The sequence below is a fragment of the Cebus imitator genome, unplaced genomic scaffold, assembly GCF_001604975.1.
Source record: "Cebus imitator isolate Cc_AM_T3 unplaced genomic scaffold, Cebus_imitator-1.0 Scaffold283, whole genome shotgun sequence".
In the NCBI taxonomy this organism is placed as follows: Eukaryota; Metazoa; Chordata; class Mammalia; order Primates; family Cebidae; genus Cebus; species Cebus imitator.
This window is the reverse complement of record NW_016107598.1, coordinates 2,037,086-2,044,157: the sequence shown is the minus strand read 5'-3', so window position 1 is coordinate 2,044,157 and position 7,072 is coordinate 2,037,086.

Sequence of the window (7,072 nt, the reverse complement as noted above, 5' to 3'; positions counted from 1 at the left end):
TTTTTGTATTTTTAGTAGAGACGGGGTTTCACCATGTTGACCAGGATGGTCTCGATCTCTTGACCTCGTGATCCACCCGCCTCGGCCTCCCAAAGTGCTAGGATTACAGGCGTGAGCCACCGCACCCGGCTAGTGGCAAGTTTTAGTTCACTTTAAACTTTAGAAAATGGACAAGGGGGCAAAAGTGCATTAAGGTTTAATGCAATGATTTAAAAAAATATAATTATAGTTGAAGCACTCAGATTGAAGAAATAAAAATAATTAGGATTTGTTTAGCACTTTACAATTTACCAAACCCATCGTTTGCATATTTGATTCTTCTAAGAGTCCCATGATATCGACAGGATGGGTGTTGAGCTAATAATTTTATAGCTGAGGACTTCTCAAGACAAAGTTTGAGGGACTTGCTCAAGGTTTGTAAGAATAGCCTAAATTAAAAAAAAAAAAATCCAGCTATGAACCAGAGCGTCATGCATTGCTTTCTGTTTTCTAAATAATTATAATAAACTCAATGAATATAGAAATTGTCATAATTCATATATAAGGACTTGTTTAGTTTAATTATTCCTGGATACATATAGTAAATAGCAACAGAACTGTCTTTCATTGAGCACCTATTTGAGCTCAGCACTGTGTTGATTGTATAGATAATCTCTAATTCTCCTAACAATACTGCAAGATAAGGCAGGGCACAGTGGCTCATTCCTGTAATCCCAGCACTTTGGGAGGCCATGACGGGTGGATCCCTTGAGTCTAGGAGTTCCAGACCAGCCTGGGCAACATAGTGAGACCCCCCCCTTCCACCCCATCCCATCTCCATAAAAAATTAGAAATTACCAGGCATGGTGGCTTGTGCCTGTATTCCCAGCTACTCAGGGAGCTGAAGTGGGAGGATTACGTGAACCCAGGAGGTCAAGGCTGCAGTGAGCCATCATTGTGCTGCTGCACTGCAGCCTGGGCAACAAAGAAAGACCCTGTCTCAAAACATATACATAACACACACACACACACACAGCAAAGTGAGATAATATCTTGCAGTGTGTATTTATACACACACACTATATATATGCACACAGTGTATACACACTCTCTTTCTATATATATGTATACACACACACACACACACACACACTGCAAGATATTATCTCATTTTGCAAAAGAGGAACTTGAGATCTGAGAGTCTTTTTTTTTTTTTTTTTTGAGACAGAGTTTTACTCTGTCACCCAAGCTGAAGTCAGTGGCGTGATCTCAGCTCACTGGAACCTCCACCTCAGAGGTTCAAGCAATTCTCCGTGCCTCAACTTCCCGAGTAGCTGAGATTACAGGTGTGCACCACCACACCTGGCTAATTTTTGTAATTTTAGTAGAGACAGAGTTTCACCATGTTGGCCAGGCTGGTCTCAAACTCCTAACCTTAGATAATTTGCCCACCTTGGCTGCCCAAAATGCTGGGATTACAGGCGTGAGCCACCACACCAGGGCATTATACCTTTCTTAAATGACTCTAAGAATGTTTACTTATAGTCCTCAGTTTTTAGTAACTTTAGAATTACTCATTTATACACGTGCACTGTTCATTCCTTTATACAACCATGCATAATGAAAACTTATTTTTTCCACAGATAGTGTATTTCTAAGACCTGGACATTAGCTGAACTCTGGATATAAAAAGAAAAAACAAAATATCTTTATGGGCTGGGTGCAGTGGCTGAGGCCTGTGATCCTAGCACTTTGGGAGGCCGAGGAGGGTGGATCACTTGACATCAGCAGTTTGAGACCAGCCTGGCAACATGGTGAAACCCCACCTCTACTAAAAAAAAAAAAACCTACAAAAATTAGCCTGGCGTGGGGGCACGTGCCTGTAACCCCAGTTACTTGGGAGGCTGAGGTGTGAGAATCACTTGAACCTGGGAAGTGGAGATTGCAGTGAGCCCAGATAGTGCTATTGCACTCCAGCCTGGGCAGTAGAGCCAGACTTTGTCTCAAAAACAAAAACAAAATGCTGGTATAGACTTTGTAGTCTAGCCTGGGAACTATATCAGTGAACAAATGACTATAAGGTGATGAGTATTATGTTACAAATATTTACAAAGAACAGTCAAGACTACCAGGAAACAATCACTGCCTCAGCTGTGCCTGGATGTGCTATTTTGTTTTTTTTTTTTTAGATGGAGTCTCTCTGTTGCCCAGGCTGGAGTGCAGTGGCACAGCTCACTGCAACCTCCGCCTCCCAGGTTCAAGCAATTCTCCTGCCTCAGCCTCCTGAATAGCTGGGATTACAGGCAACCAAAACCATGCCTGGCTAATTTTCGTATTTTTAGTAGAGATGAAGTTTCTCTATGTTGGTCAGGCTGGTCTCAATCTCCTTCGTGATCCTCCCACCTCAGCCTCCCAAACTGCTGGGATTACAGGCATTAGCCCTTGCACCCAGCCCAGCCTTTTTTTTTCTTGCGATGCAGTTTCACACTTGTCACCCAGGCTGGAGTGTACGTGCAATCTCTATTCACTGCAACCTCCACCTCCGGGGTTCAAGCATTCTCCTGCCTCAGCCTCCCAAGTAGCTGGGACTATAGGCTTGCAACACCACTCTTAGCTAACTTTTTTCTTTCTTCTTCTTTTTTTTTTTTTCATAGAGATGAGGTTTTACTAAGTAGCTGAGGCTGGTCTCGAACTCCTGGACTTAAGCAATCCACCCACCTGGGCCTCCCAAAGTGCTGGGATTATAGGCATGAGCCACTGTTCCTGGCCAATGGACTAATTTTGAACATGTGAAATATTAAAACCTCTAGTGGACAATATTTAGTTGGTTCATTTTAATATTATGTAATGTACTTAAACTAATAAAAAAAAGTAGACTTTAAAAAATAATTTTTGTTTTGGAAATAAAAATTGAAGAATAATTCCAGTAGTAGGTAAACTCTATAAAGCATTCAGAGGTTTATGTAATTACTAATGTGGCTAGAGCAATTTTCTCAGTTTATCTGATAACTAGTCCAGGCATAGTGGCTCATGCCTGTAATCCCAGCATTTTGGGAGGCCAGGGAGATGGATACCTTGAGGTCAGGAGTTCGGGACCAGCCTACGCACAATGGGGAAACACTATCTCTACCAAAAATACAAAAAACTAGCCAAGTATGGAGACACACACCTGTGGTCCCAGCTACTCGGGAGGCTGAGGTGGGAGGATGACTTGAGCCTGGGAAGCAGAAGTTGCAGTGAGCTGAGATTGCACCACTGTACTCCAGCCTGGACAACAGAGCAAGACCCTGTCTCAAAACAAAACAAACAATAATGATAACTATTATAGTCCTTATTTTTACCTATGGTCACCTGGTCATAGCAGGTACTTATGACACTATCCATTCCATAGTCCCTTTACCCGTAGCAAGCACCTCATCTGGTCATGGTTCCTTGACTGGTAGGGTATCCCAAATCTTCATTTCTGAGGGGTCTGCATCATTAGCAGTCCCCTCTGAATTGAGTTGTTATGGTTTCTCTCTTGACTTTAATCAAAGGATATGGGATTATTAATAGCACTCCAGGGATCACCTACATTCCAGACATACTTTTCCTTATGCCCATTATGTAGAAGCAACCCAGTTTTCCCCTGGTAGTCAGAACCGATCACTCTGGGCAGTCAGAACAGTTACCCTCTATTTTGTATGTTGATTCACTGGCATGATGATCCCAAAGTGATCATGTGGCAGTCTCAACTTCCAGCTTCATGGAACCATTGTTTTGTCCTCTAGTGGAAGCATCCTACTTTGGGAACTTAGTCCTCTAAGCTAGCAGAACTCGAAGTCTCAGGGATAGGAAGCAAGAAGTTTCACTAAGAATAATAATGAGAGGAGCCATGTTCAATCTCACCACCACCTTAATTCCCAGACCCATGAACCTTGGCTATAGAAGAAAGGGCGCCACTTATGTTACTTTCTTTTCAATTTTTTGTTTGTTTGTAGAAATGGTCTTGCTATGTTGCCCAGGCTGATCTGGAACTCCCAGCCTCAAGCGACCCTCCCACCTTGGCCTCTCAGAGTATTGGGATGAACCACTGCATCTGACCTATGTTATTTTCTGGTTTAGAGCATATACTATATCCTGGAGGACATTGCCTAGGCCTCATAAGGCATACCATATGCTACTTAGCTGGTGCCATAAATTAGTCTTCAAAAAGCCATTCTAGGCTGGGCGCAGTGGCTCATGCCTGTACCCCAGCACTTTGGGAGGCTGAGGCAGGTGGATCACCTGATATCAGGAGTTTGAGACCAGCCTGGCCAATATGGTGAAACCCCTCTCTACTAAAAATACAAAAGTTAAGCCATACATGACGCGTGCCTGTAATCTCAGCTACTCAGGAAGCTGAGGCAGGAAAATCACTCGAACCTGGGAGGCAGAGGTTGCAGTGAGCCGAGATCATGCCACTGCACTCCAGCCTGGGTGACAGAGCAAGACTTGTCTCAAAAAATATATATATATGCCGGGCGCGGTGGCTCAAGCCTGTAATCCCAGCACTTTGGGAGGCCGAGGCGGGTGGATCACGAGGTCAAGAGATCGAGACCATCCTGGTCAACATGGTGAAACCCCGTCTCTACCAAAAATACAAAAAATTAGCTGGGCATGGTGGCACGTGCCTATAATCCCAGCTACTCAGGAGGCTGAGGCAGGAGAATTGCCTGAACCCAGGAGGCGGAGGTTGCAGTGAGCCGAGATCATGCCACTGCACTCCAGCCTGGGTGACAGAGCAAGACTTGTCTCAAAAAATATATATATATATATATATATATATATAGCCATTCCACCATTCTTTCAGGTCAGTGGCTTTAGGATGAGGGGGACAGGGTAAGACTGGTGAATTTTATTAATATAAGCATAGTTCCATTGCTGTATTTCATTTCCATACAAAGACTTCCTAGGCTAGGCATAGTGGATCACACCTGTAATCTCAGCATTTTGGGAGGCCGAGGTGGGCAGATCACTTGCGGTCAGGAGTTCGAGACCAGCCTGGCCAACATGGTGAAACCCCATCTCTACTAAAAATATAAAAAATTAGCTGGGCATGGTAGTGTGCACCTGTAATCCCAGCTACTTGGGAGGGTAAGGCAGGAGAATCACTTGAACCCGGGATGTGGAGGTTGCAGTGAGCCAAGATGGCACCACTGCACTTCAGCCTGGGAGACAGAGTGAGACTGTCTCAAAACAAAAAACAGAACAACTAACGAAAAGACTTCCTGCATCAGAAGTGATGCTATGTGGAATACAATGATTGCGGATAAGTCACTCTGTAAATTTGTGGATGGTGGTTTTGGCATAAGCTGTATGTGCAGGGAAAGAAAATCCCTGTATAGAGTATCTATTCCAGTGAGAACAAAGTGCTGCTTCCATGATGGAGGTGGCCCAACATAATAAATCTACCCCCTAGAGAATCATTCCAAATAGGGGGCTCAGTTGTGACTTGCTCTAGCAACAAACAATTGGAATTCACAAACACAAGCTGGAATCTACTGGGAGACAAACCTGTTGTTCAGTCTCACAACCTCCAACTTTGATGATGTGGGGGTCCTGCAGAAGCTGACACCCCTCATTATGAGGCTAAACATGCGCCTGGCCCAGAGAAGCTGAAGTGGGCAGTGGGGAGATACAGCAGCTTGTGGCCCACATCAAGGAGGTAAACCAGCAGAAAAATAGCGCATGTGCAATATGCAACTACCCTTGGTGCCTCTGCACTGATCTTTTTTTTTTTTTGAGTCAGTCTCACTCTGTCAGCCAGGCTGGAGTACAGTGGTGCCACATCCACTCACTGCAACCTCCACCTCCCAGGTTCAAGAGATTCTTGGGCCTCTGCCTCCCAAGTAGCTGGGATTACAGGCGTCCACCACTACTCCTGGCTAATTGTGTTTTAGTAGAGACAGGGTTTCACCATGTTGGTCTGATTGATCTCTAACCCCTGACCTCAAGTGATCTGCCCGCCTTGGCCTCCTGAAGAGCTGGGATTACAGATGTAAGTAACCATGCCCAGACTGCACTGACCTTCTGAGAGTGAAAATAATATGTTGCTGTATTGGAATTAACTCAAGGTGGTTGGCAAAATATTAGGGAAATGTTAGGGAAAGTTATAGATTATAGTCTCAAGCCTTTTGGAAGGTGGAAAGGTTTTATTGGAATAGGCTGAAGACGGCTGGTTAGGGAAAAGATGGGGATGATAAAAGGCTTTCCCAGTTTAAATCTGTTTACCCACATTCCTTTGTCTCTGTTTACTCATGCAAACTTTGTGCTGGATGGTCCTCTCAGGGGGAGGTCAAAGGGGAATTACCCATTAATGGTGTTTACTCTGGGCCTGGAAACTAAAGCTTTTATCATTTGTAAAACCACTCTTTTAGCCATGCTAATTAGCCACAAGCATGTTGACTTAGAACCTCTGTTATGAAATCTTTACTGAATAAATATGTGGTGGATTGGCTGCAGCTGCCCTCTGAAATCAGCTGGTGACCATCCCTAGCCCACCTGAATCACTGGACCAGGTGTGAGAGTGCATTTATTCGTCCATCGTTGAGTCAAGGTCTGCAGGACAGACCTCCACAGGTGGTGATCAATGTCTCAGGTGGTGACCCCAACGTGATACCCGCCACAGCTGGCACCTTAACAGGGACATGAACCTTGGACCCTGAGATTAAAAGTCTGATGCTCTACCTACTGAGCTATTGGCGTCTTATTGCTGCTCCCTTTCTGCTTTCCAAATCTCATGCAAAATGCCTCTGAGGCCCACTCTGAGAATGTACAGGGAAGATAATTCTGGGAAATGTAGTTCAGGCTAGCCAAGTAGGCACATTACAAAGCCACTACAGAAGGTGATAAGTGCTATGACAAAAAAAGTGATAGAGCCAGGAAAGACAGACAAGAACTGGGAGAAGGGGTGAATTTCAATTTGTAATAGTAAGGTAGGCATCAATAAGAAGGTAGTATTTACGGCCGGGCGCGGTGGCTCAAGCCTGTAATCCCAGCACTTTGGGAGGCCGAGACGGGTGGATCACGAGGTCAAGAGATCGAGACCATCCTGGTCAACATGGTGAAACCC